At 44.5% G+C, this 23,571-nt stretch overlaps 1 pseudogene; it reads right to left on the bottom strand.

Moving 5' to 3' along the window:
- Window positions 1-23,571, bottom strand: part of LOC124036679 — a 27,169-nt pseudogene extending 3,598 nt beyond the window's left edge.

Genomic DNA, 23,571 nt, shown 5'->3' with positions numbered 1-23,571 from the left:
TTAATCTACATGTCTATAGGGATGGTGACAGGGTGACTTAATCTACATGTCTATAGGGATGGTGACAGGGTGACTTAATCTACATGTCTATAGGGATGGTGACAGGGTGACTTAATCTTCATGTCTATAGGGATGGTGACAGGGTGACTTAATCTACATGTCTATAGGGATGGTGACAGGGTGACTTAATCTACATGTCTATAGGGATGGTGACAGGGTGACTTAATCTACATGTCTATAGGGATGGTGACTTAATCTACATGTCTGTAGGGATGGTGACAGGGTGACTTAATCTACATGTCTATAGGGATGGTGACTTAATCTACATGTCTATAGGCATGGTGACTTAATCTACATGTCTATAGGGATGGTGACAGGGTGACTTACTCTACATGTCTATAGGGATGGTGACAGGGTGACTTAATCTACATGTCTATAGGGATGGTGACTTAATCTACATGTCTGTAGGGATGGTGACAGGGTGACTTAATCTACATGTCTATAGGGATGGTGACTTAATCTACATGTCTATAGGGATGGTGACAGGGTGACTTAATCTACATGTCTGTAGGGATGGTGACAGGGTGACTTAATCTACATGTCTATAGGGATGGTGACTTAATCTACATGTCTGTAGGGATGGTGACTTAATCTACATGTCTGTAGGGATGGTGACAGGGTGACTTAATCTACATGTCTATAGGGATGGTGACTTAATCTACATGTCTATAGGGATGGTGACTTCATCTACATGTCTATAGGGATGGTGACAGGGTGACTTACTCTACATGTCTATAGGGATGGTGACAGGGTGACTTAATCTACATGTCTATAGGGATGGTGAATTAATCTACATGTCTGTAGGGATGGTGACAGGGTGACTTAATCTACATGTCTATAGGGATGGTGACTTAATCTACATGTCTATAGGGATGGTGACAGGGTGACTAACTCTACATGTCTATAGGGATGGTGACAGGGTGACTTACTCTACATGTCTATAGGGATGGTGACTTAATCTACATGTCTATAGGGATGGTGACAGGGTGACTTAATCTACATGTCTGTAGGGATGGTGACAGGGTGACTTAATCTACATGTCTATAGGGATGGTGACTTAATCTACATGTCTGTAGGGATGGTGACAGGGTGACTTAATCTACATGTCTATAGGGATGGTGACTTAATCTACATGTCTATAGGGATGGTGACTTAATCTACATGTCTATAGGGATGGTGACAGGGTGACTTACTCATTTACATTACATTTAAGTCATTTAGGAGACGCTCTTATCCAGAGCGACTACATGTCTATAGGGATGGTGACAGGGTGACTTAGTCTACATGTCTATAGGGATGGTGACAGGGTGACTTAATCTACATGTCTATAGGGATGGTGACAGGGTGACTTAATCTACATGTCTATAGGGATGGTGACTTAATCTACATGTCTATAGGGATGGTGACTTAATCTACATGTCTGTAGGGATGGTGACTGACTTATCTACATGTCTATAGGCATGGTGACTTAATCTACATGTCTATAGGGATGGTGACAGGGTGACTTACTCTACATGTCTATAGGGATGGTGACAGGGTGACTTAATCTACATGTCTATAGGGATGGTGACTTAATCTACATGTCTGTAGGGATGGTGACAGGGTGACTTAATCTACATGTCTATAGGGATGGTGACTTAATCTACATGTCTATAGGGATGGTGACAGGGTGACTTAATCTACATGTCTGTAGGGATGGTGACAGGGTGACTTAATCTACATGTCTATAGGGATGGTGACTTAATCTACATAGGGATGGTAGGGATGGTTGTTGTCGTGGTGACAGGGTGACTTACTCTGCATGTCTGTAGGGATGGTGACAGGGTGACTTACTCTGCATGTCTGTAGGGATGGTGACAGGGTGACTTACTCTGCATGTCTGTAGGGATGGTGACAGGGTGACTTAATCTACATGTCTGTAGGGATGGTGACAGGGTGACTTACTCTACATGTCTATAGGGATGGTGACAGGGTGACTTACTCTACATGTCTATAGGGATGGTGACAGGGTGACTTACTCTACATGTCTATAGGGATGGTGACAGGGTGACTTAATCTACATGTCTATAGGGATGGTGACTTAATCTACATGTCTATAGGGATGGTGACAGGGTGACTTACTCTACATGTCTATAGGGATGGTGACTTAATCTACATGTCTATAGGGATGGTGACAGGGTGACTTACTCTGCATGTCTATAGGGATGGTGACAGGGTGACTTACTCTACATGTCTATAGGGATGGTGACAGGGTGACTTACTCTACATGTCTATAGGGATGGTGACAGGGTGACTTACTCTACATGTCTGTAGGGATGGTGACAGGGTGACTTACTCTACATGTCTATAGGGATGGTGACAGGGTGACTTAATCTACATGTCTGTAGGGATGGTGACAGGGTGACTTACTCTACATGTCTATAGGGATGGTGACAGGGTGACTTAATCTACATGTCTATAGGGATGGTGACAGGGTGACTTACTCTGCATGTCTATAGGGATGGTGACAGGGTGACTTACTCTACATGTCTATAGGGATGGTGACAGGGTGACTTACTCTACATGTCTATAGGGATGGTGACAGGGTGACTTACTCTGCATGTCTATAGGGATGGTGACAGGGTGACTTACTCTGCATGTCTGTAGGGATGGTGGACAGGGTGGAGTGGTGGAAGGGGACTGTATAGTCGGCTAGTGAAGACATCAGGTATGGCGTGTCCAGGGCAGTGGATGGCTGATACGCCAACACTCTGAGGGTTAGAGAAACACAGAGTAGATTCAGCGACACAACAAAAAGTAAACATTGTGAACGGGCCAACAACAAATAGCACAGAGGGTTTAATATGTATATGTATAGGAGTTGTTGTCGTCGTCACATTGCAGCAGAGTTTATTTTTTTTTCTCGTTTTTTTCCCCACAAGGAATATATCGGACATCGGTATCGGCCAAAAATGTCATATCGGTGCATCACGAGTGTATATATAATGGATTTGTCTGCTTTCTAAATGCAGCTGTTCTAAAGGTCCTGGCTTGTATGAGTGGAAGCCAGGAGATGCTAAAAGGGCTTGTTAATTAACGGTCAATTACCGGGAGACCGGCAGATATTTACATGACAGTTACCGGCTGACAGAATGTCATGACCACTACAGCCCGAGTAGCGACGATTTCAGTTATTATTATTATTATTTTTTTTACTTTATTTAGTAAATATTTTCTTAACTCTATTTCTTGAACTGCATTGTTGGTTAAGGACTTTAAGGAAGCATTTCACTATAAGGTCTACCTACGCCTGTTGTATTCAGCATTTCACTGTGAGGTCTACTACACCTGTTGTATTCAGTATTTCACTGTAAGGTCTACCTACACCTGTTGTATTCAGCATTTCACTATAATTCAGTCTCCTACTACACCTGTTGTATTCAGCATTTCACTGTAAGGTCTACTACACCTGTTGTATTCAGCATTTCACTGTAAGGTCTACTACACCTGTTGTATTCAGCATTTCACTGTGAGGTCTACTACACCTGTTGTATTCAGCATTTCACTGTAAGGTCTAGCAGCATTTCACTGTAAGGTCTACTACACCTGTTGTATTCAGCATTTCACTGTAAGGTCTACTACACCTGTTGTATTCAGCATTTCACTGTCAGGTCTACTACACCTGTTGTATTCAGCATTTCACTGTGAGGTCTACTACCTACACCTGTTGTATTCAGCATTTCACTGTGAGGTCTACTACACCTGTTGTATTCAGCATTTCACTGTGAGGTCTACTACACCTGTTGTATTCAGCATTTCACTGTGAGGTCTACTACACCTGTTGTATTCAGCATTTCACTGTGAGGTCTACCTACACCTGTTGTATTCAGCATTTCACTGTGAGGTCTACTTTGTTGTATTCAGCATTTCACTGTGAGGTCTACTACACCTGTTGTATTCAGCATTTCACTGTCAGGTCTACTACACCTGTTGTATTCAGCATTTCACTATAAGGTCTACTACACCTGTTGTATTCAGCATTTCACTATAAGGTCTACTACACCTGTTGTATTCAGCATTTCACTATAAGGTCTACTACACCTGTTGTATTCAGCATTTCACTGTAAGGTCTACTACACCTGTTGTATTCAGCATTTCACTGTGAGGTCTACTACACCTGTTGTATTCAGCATTTCACTGTAAGGTCTACTACACCTGTTGTATTCAGCATTTCACTATAAGGTCTACTACACCTGTTGTATTCAGCATTTCACTGTAAGGTCTACTACACCTGTTGTATTCAGCATTTCACTATAAGGTCTACTACACCTGTTGTATTCAGCATTTCACTGTGAGGTCTACTACACCTGTTGTATTCAGCATTTCACTGTGAGGTCTACTACACCTGTTGTATTCAGCATTTCACTGTGAGGTCTACTACACCTGTTGTATTCAGCATTTCACTGTGAGGTCTACTACACCTGTTGTATTCAGCATTTCACTGTAAGGTCTACTACACCTGTTGTATTCAGCATTTCACTGTGAGGTCTACTACACCTGTTGTATTCAGCATTTCACTGTGAGGTCTACTACACCTGTTGTATTCAGCATTTCACTGTAAGGTCTACTACACCTGTTGTATTCAGCATTTCACTGTGAGGTCTACTACACCTGTTGTATTCAGCATTTCACTGTGAGGTCTACTACACCTGTTGTATTCAGCATTTCACTGTGAGGTCTACTACACCTGTTGTATTCAGCATTTCACTATAAGGTCTACTACACCTGTTGTATTCAGCATTTCACTGTAAGGTCTACTACACCTGTTGTATTCAGCATTTCACTGTGAGGTCTACTACACCTGTTGTATTCAGCATTTCACTGTGAGGTCTACTACACCTGTTGTATTCGGCGCATGTGACAAATCAAATTCGATTTGAACTCACCCCTTGGCGTGAACCTCCTCTGTCTTGGACATGTAGAGGCATCTCTTCTTCAGTGGCGGATCAGGCTCCTCTTCCTCCTCCTCCTCCTCCTCCTCTGATGAGCTCTCCAGGGTCAGGTCGATCACATCTGCCTTCTTATTGGTTGAGCTGAGCTCGCTGTGGGAGGGGACCACGGCACATAGACGCGCTGGAGGAGGAGAGATGAGTATGTCAGTAGGTATACTATAGATACAGTATAGCAGAGACGGATGATGTCTACAGGAGGACTTACGTTCTATTTTGGGGATACAGGTTGAGGACACACTGAGGGCCTCTTTCCTTGGTCTGATGGGGCACCAGGTCCCGTCCTCCTGGAACTTGATCTCATCCACATCGGAACAGTCGTTCAGAATCTCCATGAACAACCTGTCAGACAGAGGGACAGACATGTTCCAACAACCTGACAGACAGAGGGACAGACATGTTCCAACAACCTGACAGACAGAGGGACAGACATGTTCCAACAACCTGACAGACATGTTCCAACAACCTAACAGACAGAGAGACAGACATGTTCCAACAACCTGACAGACATGTTCCAACAACCTGACAGACATGTTCCAACAACCTGACAGACATGTTCCAACAACCTGACAGACATGTTCCAACAACCTGACAGACATGTTCCAACAACCTGACAGACATGTTCCAACAACCTGTTCCACAGACAGAGAGACAGACATGTTCCAACAACCTAACAGACAGAGTTCCAACAACCTGACAGACATGTTCCATGTTTCCAACAACCTGACAGACATGTTCCAACAACCTGACAGACATGTTCCAACAACCTGACAGACATGTTCAGACAGAGAGGACAGACATGTTCCAACAACCTGACAGACATGTTCCAACAACCTGACAGACATGTTCCAACAACCTGACAGACATGTTCCAACAACCTGACAGACATGTTCCAACAACCTGACAGACATGTTCCAACAACCTGACAGACAGAGAGACAGACATGTTCCAACAACCTGACAGACAGAGGGACAGACATGTTCCAACAACCTGACAGACAGAGGGACAGACATGTTCCAACAACCTGTCAGACAGAGGGACAGACATGTTCCAACAACCTGACAGACAGAGGGACAGACATGTTCCAACAACCTGACAGACAGAGGGACAGACATGTTCCAACAACCTGACAGACAGAGGGACAGACATGTTCCAACAACCTGACAGACAGAGGGACAGACATGTTCCAACAACCTGACAGACAGAGAGACAGACATGTTCCAACAACCTGACAGACAGAGGGGCAGACATGTTCCAACAACCTGACAGACAGACATGTTCCATCAACCTGACAGACAGACATGTTCCAACAACCTGACAGACAGAGGGGCAGACATGTTCCAACAACCTGACAGACAGAGGGGCAGACATGTTCCAACAACCTGACAGACAGAGGGGCAGACATGTTCCAACAACCTGACAGACAGAGGGGCAGACATGTTCCAACAACCTGACAGACAGAGGGACAGACATGTTCCAACAACCTGACAGACAGACATGTTCCAACAACCTGACAGACAGACATGTTCCAACAACCTGACAGACAGAGGGACAGACATGTTCCAACAACCTGACAGACAGAGGGACAGACATGTTCCAACAACCTGACAGACAGACATGTTCCAACAACCTGACAGACAGAGGGACAGACATGTTCCAACAACCTGACAGACAGAGAGACAGACATGTTCCAACAACCTGACAGACAGAGAGACAGACATGTTCCAACAACCTGACAGACAGACATGTTCCAACAACCTGACAGACAGAGAGACAGACATGTTCCAACAACCTGACAGACAGAGAGACAGACATGTTCCAACAACCTGACAGACAGAGGGACAGACATGTTCCAACAACCTGACAGACAGAGGGACAGACATGTTCCAACAACCTGACAGACAGACATGTTCCAACAACCTGAGAGACAGACAGACAGACATGTTCCAACAACCTGACAGACAGACATGTTCCAACAACCTGACAGACAGAGGGACAGACATGTTCCAACAACCTGACAGACAGAGAGACAGACATGTTCCAACAACCTGACAGACAGACATGTTCCAACAACCTGACAGACAGAGGGACAGACATGTTCCAACAACCTGACAGACAGAGAGACAGACATGTTCCAACAACCTGACAGACAGAGACATGTACCAACAACCTGACAGACATGTTCCAACAACCTGACAGACAGAGAGACAGACATGTTCCAACAACCTGACAGACAGAGAGACAGACATGTTCCAACAACCTGACAGACAGAGAGACAGACATGTTCCAACAACCTGACAGACAGAGAGACAGACATGTTCCAACAACCTGACAGACAGACAGACATGTTCCAACAACCTGACAGACAGAGGGACAGACATGTTCCAACAACCTGAGAGACAGACAGACAGACAGACATGTTCCAACAACCTGACAGACAGACATGTTCCAACAACCTGAGAGACAGACATGTACCAACAACCTGACAGACAGACATGTTCCAACAACCTGACAGACAGACATGTTCCAACAACCTGACAGACAGACATGTTCCAACAACCTGACAGACAGACATGTTCCAACAACCTGACAGACAGAGAGACAGACATGTTCCAACAACCTGACAGACAGACAGACATGTTCCAACAACCTGACAGACAGAGAGACAGACATGTTCCAACAACCTGACAGACAGACATGTTCCAACAACCTGACAGACAGACATGTTCCAACAACCTGACAGACAGACATGTTCCAACAACCTGACAGACAGAGAGACAGACATGTTCCAACAACCTGACAGACAGAGAGACAGACATGTTCCAACAACCTGACAGACAGACATGTTCCAACAACCTGACAGACAGACATGTTCCAACAACCTGACAGACAGAGAGACAGACATGTTCCAACAACCTGACAGACAGACATGTTCCAACAACCTGACAGACAGACATGTTCCAACAACCTGACAGACATGTTCCAACAACCTGACAGACAGACATGTTCCAACAACCTGACAGACAGACATGTTCCAACAACCTGACAGACAGACATGTTCCAACAACCTGACAGACAGACATGTTCCAACAACCTGACAGACAGAGAGACAGACATGTTCCAACAACCTGACAGACAGAGAGACAGACATGTTCCAACAACCTGACAGACAGACATGTACCAACAACCTGACAGACAGACATGTTCCAACAACCTGACAGACAGAGACACAGACATGTTCCAACAACCTGACAGACAGACATGTTCCAACAACCTGACAGACATGTTCCAACAACCTGACAGACAGAGAGACAGACATGTTCCAACAACCTGACAGACAGAGGGACAGACAGAACATGTGTTCCAACAACCTGACAGACAGAGAGACAGACATGTTCCAACAACCTGACAGACATGTTCCAACAACCTGACAGACAGACATGTTCCAACAACCTGACAGACAGACATGTTCCAACAACCTGACAGACAGACATGTTCCAACAACCTGACAGACAGAGAGACAGACATGTTCCAACAACCTGACAGACAGACAGACATGTTCCAACAACCTGACAGACAGACATGTTCCAACAACCTGACAGACAGACATGTTCCAACAACCTGACAGACAGAGAGACAGACATGTTCCAACAACCTGACAGACAGACATGTTCCAACAACCTGACAGACAGACATGTTCCAACAACCTGACAGACAGAGAGACAGACATGTTCCAACAACCTGACAGACAGAGAGACAGACATGTTCCAACAACCTGACAGACAGAGAGACAGACATGTTCCAACAACCTGACAGACAGAGAGACAGACATGTTCCAACAACCTGACAGACAGAGAGACAGACATGTACCAACAACCTGACAGACAGAGAGACAGACATGTTCCAACAACCTGACAGACAGAGAGACAGACATGTACCAACAACCTGACAGAGAGACAGACATGTACCAACAACCTGACAGACAGAGAGACAGACATGTACCAACAACCTGTCAGACAGAGGGACAGACATGTTCCAACAACCTGTCAGACAGAGAGACAGACATGTTCCAACAACCTGACAGACAGACATGTTCCAACAACCTGACAGACAGAGAGACAGACATGTTCCAACAACCTGACAGACAGACATGTTCCAACAACCTGACAGACAGAGAGACAGACATGTACCAACAACCTGACAGACAGAGAGACAGACATGTTCCAACAACCTGACAGACAGAGAGACAGACATGTTCCAACAACCTGACAGACAGACAGACAGACATGTTCCAACAACCTGACAGACAGAGAGACAGACATGTTCCAACAACCTGACAGACAGAGAGACAGACATGTACCAACAACCTGAGACAGAGAGACAGACATGTACCAACAACCTGACAGACAGAGGGACAGACATGTTCCAACAACCTGACAGACAGACATGTTCCAACAACCTGAGAGACAGAGAGACAGACATGTTCCAACAACCAGACAGAGAGACAGACATGTTCCAACAACCAGACAGAGAGACAGACATGTTCCAACAACCTGGTGTTCCAACAACCTGACAGACAGACATGTTCCAACAACCTGACAGACAGACATGTTCCAACAACGTTCCAACAACGTTCCATTCATTCTTTAAAGTTCCATAGAACACTCCAGTATTCAGCTATGCTATTTATACCATTCAGGTCTACATTATAATAAACTGGCTGTAAATAAAATGGTTTCTGATTTGAAGAATAAATTATAACTGAGGTACCAACACCCATCGATGACGAGGCTCTCATAGGAAGCCTTCTCACAGACAGGACATATCCAGGTGTTATTATAGAGAGGGGTACCAACCCCTCGATGACGAGGCTCTCATAGGAAGCCTTCTCACAGACAGGACATATCCAGGTGTTATTATAGAGAGGGGTACCAACCCCTCGATGACGAGGCTCTCATAGGAAGCCTTCTCACAGACAGGACAGACCCAGGTGTTATTATAGAGAGGGGTACCAACACCCATCGATGACGAGGCTCTCATAGGAAGCCTTCTCACAGACAGGACATATCCAGGTGTTATTATAGAGAGGGGTACCAACCCCATCGATGACGAGGCTCTCATAGGAAGCCTTCTCACAGACAGGACATATCCAGGTGTTATTATAGAGAGGGGTACCAACCCCTCGATGACGAGGCTCTCATAGGAAGCCTTCTCACAGACAGGACATATCCAGGTGTTATTATAGAGAGGGGTACCAACCCCTCGATGACGAGGCTCTCATAGGAAGCCTTCTCACAGACAGGACAGACCCAGGTGTTATTATAGAGATGGGTACCAACACCCATCGATGACGAGGCTCTCATAGGAAGCCTTCTCACAGAGAGGACATATCCAGGTGTTATTATAGAGAGGGGTACCAACACCCATCGATGACGAGGCTCTCATAGGAAGCCTTCTCACAGAGAGGACATATCCAGGTGTTATTATAGAGAGGGGTACCAACACCCATCGATGACGAGGCTCTCATAGGAAGCCTTCTCACAGACAGGACATATCCAGGTGTTATTATAGAGAGGGGTACCAACCCCTCGATGACGAGGCTCTCATAGGAAGCCTTCTCACAGACAGGACAGACCCAGGTGTTATTATAGAGAGGGGTTAACCCCTCGATGAAGGCTGAACTAGGAAGCCTTCTCACAGAGAGGGGTACCTATTATAGAGAGGGGTACCAACACCCATCGATGACGAGGCTCTCATAGGAAGCCTTCTCACAGAGAGGACATATCCAGGTGTTATTATAGAGAGGGGTACCAACACCCATCGATGACGAGGCTCTCATAGGAAGCCTTCTCACAGACAGGACATATCCAGGTGTTATTATAGAGAGGGGTACCAACACCCATCGATGCGTTTCTCATTTTTCTCACAGACAGGACATATCCAGGTGTTATTATAGAGAGGGGTACCAACACCCATCGATGACTCTCATAGGAAGCCTTCACAGAGAGGACATATCCAGGTGTTATTATAGAGAGGGGTACCAACCCCTCGATGATAAGGCTCTCATAGGGGCCTTCTTGTCACAGACAGGACATATCCAGGTGTTATTATAGAGAGGGGTACCAACCCCTCGATGACGAGGCTCTCATAGGAAGCCTTCTTGTCACAGACAGGACAGACCCAGGTATTATTATAGAGAGGGGTACCAACCCCTCGATGAGAGGCTCTCATAGGGGCCTTCTTGTCACAGACAGGACATATCCAGGTATTATTATAGAGAGGGGTACCAACCCCTCGATGACGAGGCTCTCATAGGGGCCTTCTTGTCACAGACAGGACAGACCCAGGTATTATTATAGAGAGGGGTACCAACACCCATCGATGACGAGGCTCTCATAGGAAGCCTTCTTTCTCACAGACAGGACAGACCCAGGTGTTATTATAGAGAGGGGTACCAACCCCATCGATGACGAGGCTCTCATAGGGGGCCTTCTTGTCACAGACAGGACAGACCCAGGTGTTATTATAGAGAGGGGTACCAACCCATCGATGACGAGGCTCTCATAGGAAGCCTTCTCACAGACAGGACAGACCTATTATTATAGAGAGGGGTACCAACACCCATCGATGACGAGGCTCTCATAGGAAGCCTTCTCACAGACAGGACAGACCCAGGTGTTATTATAGAGAGGGGTACCAACACCCATCGATGACGAGGCTCTCATAGGGGGCCTTTTCACAGAGAGGACAGATCCAGGTGTTATTATAGAGAGGGGTACCAACCCCCATCGATGACGAGGCTCTCATAGGGCCTTCTTGTCACAGACAGGACATATCCAGGTGTTATTATAGAGAGGGGTACTCAACACCCATCGATGACAGGCTCTCATAGGAAGCCTTTTCACAGAGAGGACATATCCAGGTGTTATTATAGAGAGGGGTACCAACCCCTCGATGACGAGGCTCTCAGGAAGCCTTCTCACAGACAGGACATATCCAGGTGTTATTATAGAGAGGGGTACCAACCACCTCACTGTACAGGCTCTTTGGAAGCCTATCTTTGTCTGTCTGACAGGACATATCCAGGTGTTATTATAAAGAGGGTTTTCCCCTCAGACAGGTTATACCTTCACAGACAGGACATACCCAGGCTGTTTGAGAGGGGTACCAACCCCTCGATGACGAGGTCTGCATGGAAGCCTTCTCACAGACAGGACAGACCCAGGTGTTATTATGAAGGGGTACCAACACCCATCGATGACGAGGCTCTCATAGGAAGCCTTCTCACAGACAGGACAGACCCAGGTGTTATTATAGAGAGGGTTCCAACACCCATGTTGACAGGCTCTCATGGAAGCCTTCTCACAGAGAGGACATATCCAGGTGTTATTATAGAGGGGTACCAACACCCATCGATGACGAGGCTCTCATAGGAAGCCTTCTCACAGAGAGGGGTACCTATTATAGAGAGGGGTACCTATTATAGAGAGGGGTACCTATTATAGAGAGGAATGCCTTTTCTGCCATCAATTATGATTTCACTTCTGCTGGAAGAAAAAAAAGAGCAAATTTCCACCTTGCATTATGGTAAAAAAACAAACAAGGGCCACACACTCTCATCCAATACCATGCACTATTGGCAACATGGTGGAGCATTAACAAGCGATTAACAATGCAAACTTGGAAAGGTCACCAGGTCACCCCGTGGGCCTACAGTCCTGGAAATTCAGTACGTAGGTCCCTCCCTGGAATCGAACCAGGGACTGTAGCGAAACGCCTCTTGAGATGCAGTGCCTTAGACCGCTGCGTCCATGTGCGTGTGAACTATTTAACTGAACTAGAAACGCGTAAAAGGCCGCTAAAATGTTTAACATTGGATATCGGTGCATCACTAATTTACATGTTGCGTTTCTATTTTTGTTCTGTGTTTTATAGAACGGTACCAACCCCTCGATGAGGAGGTTCTCAGGGGGCCTTCTTGTCACAGACAGGACAGACCCAGGTATTATTATAGAGAGGGGTACCAACCCCAGATGAGGAGGTTCACGTAGGGGTCTTCTTGTCACAGACAGGACAGACCCAGGTATTATTATAGAGAGGGGTACCAACCCCTCGATGAGGAGGTTCTCGTAGGGGGCCTTCTTGTCACAGACAGGACAGACCCAGGTATTATTATAGAGAGGGGTACCAACCCATCGATGAGGAGGCTCACGTAGGGGGCCTTCTTGTCAGGAAGGACAGACCCAGGTATTATTATAGAGAGGGGTACCAACCCCTCGATGAGGAGGGATCTTTACAAGGGGGCCTTCTTGTCAAGACAGGACAGACCCAGGTATTAATAGAGAAAAATACAACCCATCGATGATGAGGCTCTCGTAGGGGGCCTTCTTGTCACAGACAGGACAGACCCAGGTATTATTATAGAGAGGGGCACCAACCCATCGATGAGGAGGCTCTCGTAGGGGGCCTTCTTGTCACAGACAGGACAGACCCAGGTATTATTATAGAGAGGGTCCAACCCATCGATGATCTAGGATCTGTTTTGGGTCTTCTTGTCATCAGACAGGACAGACCCAGGTATTATTATAGAGAGGGGACCAACCCATCGATGATGAGCTGAAAAAACCTTCTTGTCACAGACAGGACAGACCCAGGTGGGTTTCTTCTCATTCATCTGCAATAGAGGGTTGCGTCAAAACACTGCAGGTGGGAAACAGGTGACAGCTCGACACGGCACAGTCAGACGCATTTTACCAAGCTAAGAGAGAGAGATGAAAAAGAGAAATTGTCCAATTTCACCACACTGTATTATTTGTAACACATATCTTTGTCTGTCTGTAAAAGTGGTACCAGACTGATTTGTATAAAGCATAGTTTGTTCCCCCAGCATGTTATACTCACGGGGCACATGAGCCTAGTGGTCAGGCTGGTTGTGGCAATCTCACTAGCGGGGTCTGCTGTCAGCTTCTCTTTTACTGAAAGAGGACAGAGAATATTTGAAGGACATTACAGATTTACCACAAACGTGGGAATCAATTGCAATGAGCCTGTTCTCTAATTTATGTTCATGTGTGAGTGAGATAGTGTGAGTATATACGTGTGTGTGTGTGCCTGTGTGTGTGTGTGTGTGTGTGGTGTGTGTGTGTGGTAGCCTGTGGTGTGTGTGTGTGTGTGTGTGTGTGTGTGCAGGTAGCCTGTGTGGTTGTGTGTTGGTGTAGTAACTCAGCGCTCTGGAGTGGTCTGGGTTTCTAATGCCCTTATCCTGAGCCTCTGCAGCAGTAGAGCGAGGTGACCTGTCTCACCAGGTTAGAGACATGGAGTACGTCTGGAACAACAGGCAGAGAAATAGAATGTCTGTCCGCTTCAAACGACACGCGGAGAACGCCAGGAAACGACACGCGGAGAACGCCAGGAAACGACACGCGGAGAACGTCAGGAACGACACGCGGAGAACGCCAGGGTTACACGCGTTGAGAACGTCAGGAACCACACGGCAGAACGTGGAAGAGTGTTGGAGAACGTAGGAACCAGCAGAACGCCTAGTGGTTACACGTGTTGGAACATCAGGAACCAGCAGGAACGCCAGGAAACGACACGCAGAGAACGTTGGAAGGAACCAGCAGGTAGCCTGAAAGGCCTAATGAAGTCTATGATGCAAAGGGATCTTTACAATTGCCACTACTATAAATTAAGTTCACAATAAAATAGTGAAAAAGCATTGATCCTCAATGTTAGTGCTTACAATACCTTTCCAATTTCAGGTGCCCACGTTACAGAGATCTGATTGGGTTGGAGGACAATCTGACCAATGAGGTGATGTTTAGAGGTCTTCCCGGTCTCTTCTGTTCCACTCCATTTTAGGGGGGTTAGTTGGGCATAACCAGAAAAACAACAAACATAGTGGTTATCAACTTTACCATGACGTGATATTAGAAATAGTCTCACTATGGGCTGATCTAGGATCTGTTTTGCCTTTTAGATCATAATGAATGAAGGTAACGTAAACAGCTGGGACCTGATCCTAGACCAGCTGAAAAAAACCAGTAGGTAGCCAAGGGGTTAGAGCTTCCCATTCACTTTAATACAGAGACTGTTGGGGTAGTTGTCTTCTTGTGGACAACTTGTTTCTGACAGACAAAACCTACAAGAAAAAAAAATCATCAGAAAAAAAAAAATCAGTGATTATCGTCACTAATCATTGGGGGTGGCAGTAACCAGGGTAGCCTAGTGGTTAGAGCGTTGGTCTAGTAACCAGCAGGTAGCCTAGTGGTTAGAGTGTTGGACTAGTAACCAGCAGGTAGCCTAGTGGTTAGAGTGTTGGACTAGTAACCAGCAGGTAGCCTAGTGGTTAGAGAGTTGGACTAGTAACCAGCAGGTAGCCTAGTGGTTAGAGTGTTGGACTAGTAACCGGCAGGGTAGCCTAGTGGTTAGAGAGTTGGACTAGTAACCGGAAGGTTGCAAGTTCAAACCCCCGAGCTGACAAGGTACAAATCTGTCGTTCTGCACCTGAACAAGGCAGTTAACCCCACTGTTCCTAGGCCGTCATTGAAAAGAAGAATTTGTACTGAACTGACTTGCCTAGTTAAATAAAATAAAATAAGATGCCTGGAATTATGACCACATTCTATCCATCCTCACCTCAGTTGTATCTGAACCATGTAGTCCCTTCTGCCACCCGGTAGGAAGTCCCTTTTAAGAAAGAACAAGAACACATGCAATTAGAAACAGAACTATTGTGGAATGTGTCAGGAGTAGAAGGGAAAAGGTGCCCATACCTTGAAATGCACACCTCTCTGACTTGTTGAGGCGTCAAGGCGAAGATGAAGTATTTCTCTTGGTGGTATCTCTGAACAGTGCTGGTTCCTAGGAATAAGGACGTCAGATTAGGACATGATGGAAAAACAACAAACAAAAAACATTCAGACACTTCAATGCAGTCTGTGGTCAGTAATGTCAACATTACCAGAGACATAGGCAGCATGTCAACATTACCAGAGAGAGAGGCCGTAATGTCAACATTACCAGAGACATAGGCAGCATGTCAACTTTACCAGAGAGAGAGCAGTAATGTCAACATTACCAGAGACATAGGCAGCATGTCAACATTACCTACCAGAGAGAGAGGCCGTAATGTCAACATTACCAGAGACATAGGCAGCATGTCAACATTACCAGAGAGAGGGCAGCATGTCAACATTACCAGAGACATAGGCAGCATGTCAACATTACCAGAGAGAGCATGTCAACATTACCAGAGACATAGGCAGTAATGTCAACATTACCAGAGAGAGAGGCAGCATGTCAACATTACCAGAGAGAGAGGCCGTAATGTCAACATTACCAGAGACATAGGCAGCATGTCAACATTACCAGAGACATAGGCCGTAATGTCAACATTACCAGAGACATAGGCAGCATGTCAACATTACCAGAGACATAGGCAGCATGTCAACATTACCAGAGACATAGGCAGCATGTCAACATTACCAGAGAGATAGGCAGCATGTCAACATTACCTACCAGAGAACATAGGCCGTAATGTCAACATTACCAGAGACATAGGCAGCATGTCAACATTACCAGAGAGATAGGCAGCATGTCAACATTACCTACCAGAGACATAGGCCGTAATGTCAACATTACCAGAGACATAGGCAGCATGTCAACATTACCAGAGAGATAGGCAGCATGTCAACATTACCAGAGACATAGGCAGCATGTCAACATTACCTACCAGAGAGATAGGCAGCATGTCAACATTACCTACCAGAGAGATAGGCCGTAATGTCAACATTACCAGAGACATAGGCAGCATGTCAACATTACCAGAGACATAGGCAGCATGTCAACATTACCAGAGACATAGGCAGCATGTCAACATTACCAGAGAGATAGGCAGCATGTCAACATTACCTACCAGAGAGATAGGCCGTAATGTCAACATTACCAGAGACATAGGCAGCATGTCAACATTACCAGAGACATAGGCAATAATGTCAACATTACCTACCAGAGACATAGGTCGTAATGTCAACATTACCAGAGAGATAGGCAATAATGTCAACATTACCAGAGAGATAGGCAGCATGTTAACATTACCTACCAGAGACATAGGTTGTAATGTCAACATTACCAGAGAGAGAGGCCCGTAATGCCAACATTACCAGAGAGAGAGGCCGTAATGCCAACATTACCAGAGAGAGAGGCCATAATGCCAACATTACCAGAGAGAGAGGCAGTAATGCCAACATTACCAGAGAGAGGCAGTAATGCCAACATTACCAGAGAGATAGGCAGCATGTCAACATTACCTAGAGAGATTACCAGAGCAGTAATGCCAACATTACCAGAGAGATAGGCATTGCCAACATTACCAGAGACATAGGCAGCATGTCAACATTACCAGAGAGATAGGCAGAGCTACTATATCATCAGCCATAATTTTCGATCTATGCAAATTTGAGAAATGTCTCAAATTAGTGCCTACAGGCTGGTTTAAGGCTCTGAAGTGGAAAGGACAACCAGACAAATGGACATTAGATTATGACCAGAATTAACAAACATTCAGGCACTTAATCACAAGACTCCTTCATCAGTAATGTCATGTCTGACCAGAAATATGATGGAACGTGCACCTAGATTACGAGAGAGATAGGCAGAGCTTGTATTTGCTTAAGCTTGCCCTATAAACACATCCAAAACATTCAGAACGAGGAGAACTTTATTTAACTAGGCAAGTCAAGTTAACAACAAATTCTTATTTACAATGACTGGTCTACCCGAGCCACACCCGGACAACACTGGGCCAATTGTGTGCCGCCCAATGGGACTCCCAATCACGACCGGATGTGATACAGCCTGGATTCGAACCAGGGACTGTAGTGACACCTCTTGTACTGAGATGCAGATGCCTTAGACCGCTGCGTCACTCGGGTTTTATTTATTTTTATTTCACCTTTATTTAACCAGGTAGGCTAGTTGAGAACACCTTTATTTAACCAGGTAGGCTAGTTGAGAACACCTTTATTTAACCAGGTAGGCCAGTTGAGAACACCTTTATTTAACCAGGTAGGCCAGTTGAGAACACCTTTATTTAACCAGGTAGGCTAGTTGAGAACACCTTTATTTAACCAGGTAGGCTAGTTGAGAACACCTTTGCTCTCATTTAACCAGGTAGGCCAGTTGAGAACACCTTTATTTAACCAGGTAGGCTAGTTGAGAACACCTTTATTTAACCAGGTAGGCTAGTTGAGAACACCTTTATTTAACCAGGTAGGCTAGTTGAGAACACCTTTATTTAACCAGGTAGGCTAGTTGAGAACACCTTTATTTAACCAGGTAGGCCAGTTGAGAACACCTTTATTTAACCAGGTAGGTCAGTTGAGAACACCTTTATTTAACCAGGTGGCCAGTTGAGAACACCTTTATTTAACCAGGTAGGCTAGTTGAGAACACCTTTATTTAACCAGGTAGGCTAGTTGAGAACACCTTTATTTAACCAGGTAGGTCAGTTGAGAACACCTTTATTTAACCAGGTAGGCCAGTTGAGAACACCTTTATTTAACCAGGTAGGCTAGTTGAGAACACCTTTATTTAACCAGGTAGGCTAGTTGAGAACACCTTTATTTAACCAGGTAGGCCAGTTGAGAACACCTTTATTTAACCAGGTAGGCTAGTTGAGAACACCTTTATTTAACCAGGTAGGCTAGTTGAGAACACCTTTATTTAACCAGGTAGGCTAGTTGAGAACACCTTTATTTAACCAGGTAGGCCAGTTGAGAACACCTTTATTTAACCAGGTAGGCTAGTTGAGAACATCTTTATTTAACCAGGTAGGCTAGTTGAGAACACCTTTATTTAACCAGGTAGGCTAGTTGAGAACACCTTTATTTAACCAGGTAGGCTAGTTGAGAACACCTTTATTTAACCAGGTAGGCTAGTTGAGAACATCTTTATTTAACCAGGTAGGCTAGTTGAGGACACCTTTATTTAACCAGGTAGGCCAGTTGAGAACACCTTTATTTAACCAGGTAGGCTAGTTGAGAACACCTTTATTTAACCAGGTAGGCTAGTTGAGAACACCTTTATTTAACCAGGTAGGCCAGTTGAGAACACCTTTATTTAACCAGGTAGGCTAGTTGAGAACACCTTTATTTAACCAGGTAGGCTAGTTGAGAACACCTTTATTTAACCAGGTAGGCCAGTTGAGAACACCTTTATTTAACCAGGTAGGCTAGTTGAGAACACCTTTATTTAACCAGGTAGGCTAGTTGAGAACACCTTTATTTAACCAGGTAGGCTAGTTGAGAACACCTTTATTTAACCAGGTAGGCTAGTTGAGAACAAGTTCTCATTTACAACTGCAACCTGACAATTGCGACCTGGTTTCAGGACAACAAGAATAATTTTGTGACAAGCAAGAACAATCATTCACACACCTAATCAGAGTCAATCAGGATGCTCTTGAAAAAGATATTTTAAATCTCAATGAGCCCTTCCTGGTTAAATAAAGGGAAAAATAAATAAATCAGTAATCATTCATTTCATCAATGTAAAGCCTGCCCAGTAATATGGTAGAGGTCCAACTAAGATAGATTTACCAGAGAGACACTGACCCAGGCTGGAGGGTTTAACGAGGATGTCCAACACGTCGTAGAACGGCAGAGATTTCATCTGGACGTCTGGGTGGACCGGAGGGACGAGAGGGGCGGGCTGCTGGAGGTTCATCCTCAGCTCCTTATTGGTCTCCTCGTGGAGCAGCAGCGAATCACCAGAGAGGAGCAGCGAATCGGACGCCAGGTCAAAGTCCCGGGAGACACTGGCGCCGTCAGGGGACAGGTCACTGAGGTCAGAGGTTACCACGGTAACATCACCGCCGCCTTCCGCTGCCGTGGAGAACGCAGATTTAATTGCAGCCAAGTCGGTAAGACAAGTGTCTATCGTCCTGGGATAGCGGCGTCGATAAAGTTCCTTGATTTTGATCTGCACGGCTGGACTGCAGGAGGAGTTCTTCAGGAGGTGCAAGACCCTCAGAAGGAGCTCATGCTTGGGACCACTCTTGTTACGCCCAGCGAAGCCCAGTAACACTTGTAGCTCTGACACTCTGAAACTTGACACCATGCTCTGGAAAGACAAGGGGAGACGTCAGAACACAGACAGGCTACCACGTCATTGTTAATGTAATGCATCAATTAAGACATTGATAAAAACATGATTAGGAATGATTAGGCTAAATCATTTTTGCCACTTGAGGAAAATTCAAGTTTTTATGCCATGTTTTCTTTAGTTCAGTTGATTAGCCTCATTTTGAAGTTGTAAAAAGTGTAAAAGTATGTAACTAGGACTCAGCTGTCAGAGAGAATATATAGGCTGTACATTCTGATATGCTAACAAAACAATGACTCGTGTTATCCTTACATGGCACAGCCAGGTTAGCAATATTGGCTTTAAAAGCAAAAACACCAAACATGTCAATGGCGAGGTGAAACTACCCAGAATAGAGCTATTCCAACACAATTATTATTACACATTTGATACCCCCCCCACATAACAACCCCCAATAACAGGACTCCCCCTTCACATAACAACCCCCAGAACAGGACCCCCCCCACATAACAACCCCCAGAACAGGACCCCCGCTTCACATAACAAACCCCCTTAACATAACAACCCTCCAGAACAGGACCCCCCCTTCACATAACAACCCCCCAGAACAGGACCCCCTTAACATAACAACCCCCAGAACAGGACCCCCCTTCACATAACAACCCCCCAGAACAGGACCCCCCCTCTTCACATAAAAACCCCCAGAACAGGACCCCCCTTTCACATAACAAACCCCCAGAACAGGACCCCCCCCCCTCTTCACATAACAACCCCCCAGAACAGGACCCCCCTCTTCACATAAAAACCCCCAGAACAGGACCCCCCCTCTTCACATAAAAACCCCCAGAACAGGACCCCCTTTCACATAACAACCCCCCCCCCCCGAACAGGAAAGTAAGAAAAGCCCAACTGACCCTTCATTATACGGTCCATGCTTGATCGCTCCTACGTGTGTATTTCCTTGTTTCTTACAAATCCTGATTATATGTGACCGCTAAGCATCTAAAATGTTGAATGAGAATAAATGCCAGAACCGTTAGATCAGATTAAACATGGGAAGAGCATGGCATTGGCAAGGATGACAAACGATGAACGAAAGAGGAGTGAGGATGAGCTTGACTTTTGAAAAGGAAAAAAAAAAAAAAACAAACACAACATTAGCTAGTTGGTTAGGTAGGCAAAGGAAAACGGTGGGACTGCAGAATCATGCTCATGGTTAAGAATTTGTTAAGCTATACAATAACACTGTACACAAATAGGTATTGTTATTGGGGACATTCATTGGACAATTTAAATAGCAACAGAAAACTTATCAAAATACCCAGAATTCCTGCAAATGATGAACGATGAGCATGGTTCCATACGTAAACATAATACCATCCCATATTCTGTTCACATTTTCATACTTCAGCAAATTTTAAAACAAAGCCTTTCATGAATATGAAAATGATACAATCTGAATCAGTGGGAGGAGGGAGAAGAAGAAAATAATTCTGTGAGTATTTTTTTCCCTCCAGAATAGATCATTTTCATAGTCATGGCACGCTTTGTTTAAACCGGTTAAAATGTCATCGATATTGTAATCTACACAATCGCCAAAAGTAATTGTTTATCATGAGGATCATAAACAATAACTAGTAATGTATCCTCTAAGAAAGGTTACAATATCATCTTTCTGGTAAAAAAAAAAAAGCTATAAATTGCTGAGGTATAGTCACTTCTGAGGACACAAGCTCAAGTACACAGTATAAATAGGATTAAAAAATACAAACATTTTAAACATTTAATATCATGTATTTCCTATTCAACTCAACTGTATGAATAAGGCTTGAAATGACATATGCTTTCTAATTATAGTTTAATGAAATTATAAAAAGACTAACGATAAGACTAACTTCCTTATAACTGTAAAATACATATTTGTTGGTGTAGTTTTAGAGAACATTTGCATATTTTGAAAAGGTCTCTCTTGATCAAAATGTCTGGCCCCATCAATGTGAAGGTCTCACAGAGCTCGGCTTCCTGAGCTCGCCTTTCCTCTCAAATTAATCGTGTCCATCTATGATGAACAGGAAGTGTTGGTTTTTTAGTTTAAAATCCATTTGTTATTTTAGATTAATGGCTATAAAATGATCTCTGAATGTGCTACAATGCTGAACCCACTCTCTCCTGTTGAGCTATAACGCAAGAATTGCAGGCATGTGCTTTGTCAGTGGCTGTGACCTAGGGCTCAGCCAGGTTGACGGACATTCGGTAGAGCGAATGAAATGGTAGGAGGGCCATCCCAGCTTCAAGTGGTGTCAGGTTAAACATCCTAGTCACATATACTACTATCGCTCAATGCAAGCCATTTCAAACAACGGTGTCCACAGATCGATTTATAAGCAAAAACTTTGGTCGGACCCAAGCAGGTCCCGTAAAACAGAGGACTTTACATCTAAGAATATTATTAATTAAAAGATATTGAAGATTGAAAGTTGGGGGGGGGTTCAACAAAAAAAAGCAGTTAACTTTTCTCTATCCTCCCGATTCAGAATATAGAATTGTTTTGATAGATGTTAAATCGTTGAGAAACTTTGCAGAATGTTGGCCCAGTTTCACCTGGTTCCATCTTCTCCCACTACTCAGACTGGACTTCCGGTCGCTACCGTAATTGGTGGTGAGAAAACGTTCTATATAGACGGATGTTTCAGCTTTATAACCCCTGTAACTTGTCTGGGTTACCCCTTCTGTTTCTGGTTTAATAGCTATTGACGATAGAAAGCCGAATATTCAATCAAATCAAATAATTTTGCCTCGGTCTCATCTCAAGTCGATGGCAGATGGCTAACTATCATTTGACTGATCTCTTACATTAGAGTTCGTTGTAGTACTGTTTTATAGCGGTCCGGTCCAAATAACCTTATTTAGAAAGTAATTCCTGAAAATATATATATATTTTTATAACAGTTAAGAGCAGTCCAGCTAGCTAGCAACACTGAAAACAACAATAGTCTATCTACCTTGATAGATAGGCTATGCTAACATGACTATTTTAATGTAAATAGACTAGCTATCCACTGTTGTCAACTAACAGTATTTACCTTCAACAGGTAACGTGCATTTTATTAGATAAAGTACATTAACGTGAAGCTATATTACAAAACGATTTCGCATTGCTAAGCCAGCTGGCTAATTGTTGTTAGCTAGCTAGCGGCATGCTAATGTCGAGAGCAGCACCAGTTTGTTAACTAGGCAAAACAGACATGCACCATTCCACAGTTAGCGAAGTAATTTTTGCCTATATGAAGCGGATGTCTAATTAAATGCCTTATCCGAAACCGTAAATTGCTTAAATAAAAGGATTAGCCGTAGTATAGCTAGCAGTGTTTATGTTGTATTTTTTTTAGCCTACCCGTAGCTCCTCAAATTCCGCCAT

The sequence above is a fragment of the Oncorhynchus gorbuscha genome, linkage group LG05, assembly GCF_021184085.1.
Source record: "Oncorhynchus gorbuscha isolate QuinsamMale2020 ecotype Even-year linkage group LG05, OgorEven_v1.0, whole genome shotgun sequence".
In the NCBI taxonomy this organism is placed as follows: Eukaryota; Metazoa; Chordata; class Actinopteri; order Salmoniformes; family Salmonidae; genus Oncorhynchus; species Oncorhynchus gorbuscha.
This window is presented reverse-complemented; position numbering and strand designations above follow the sequence as displayed.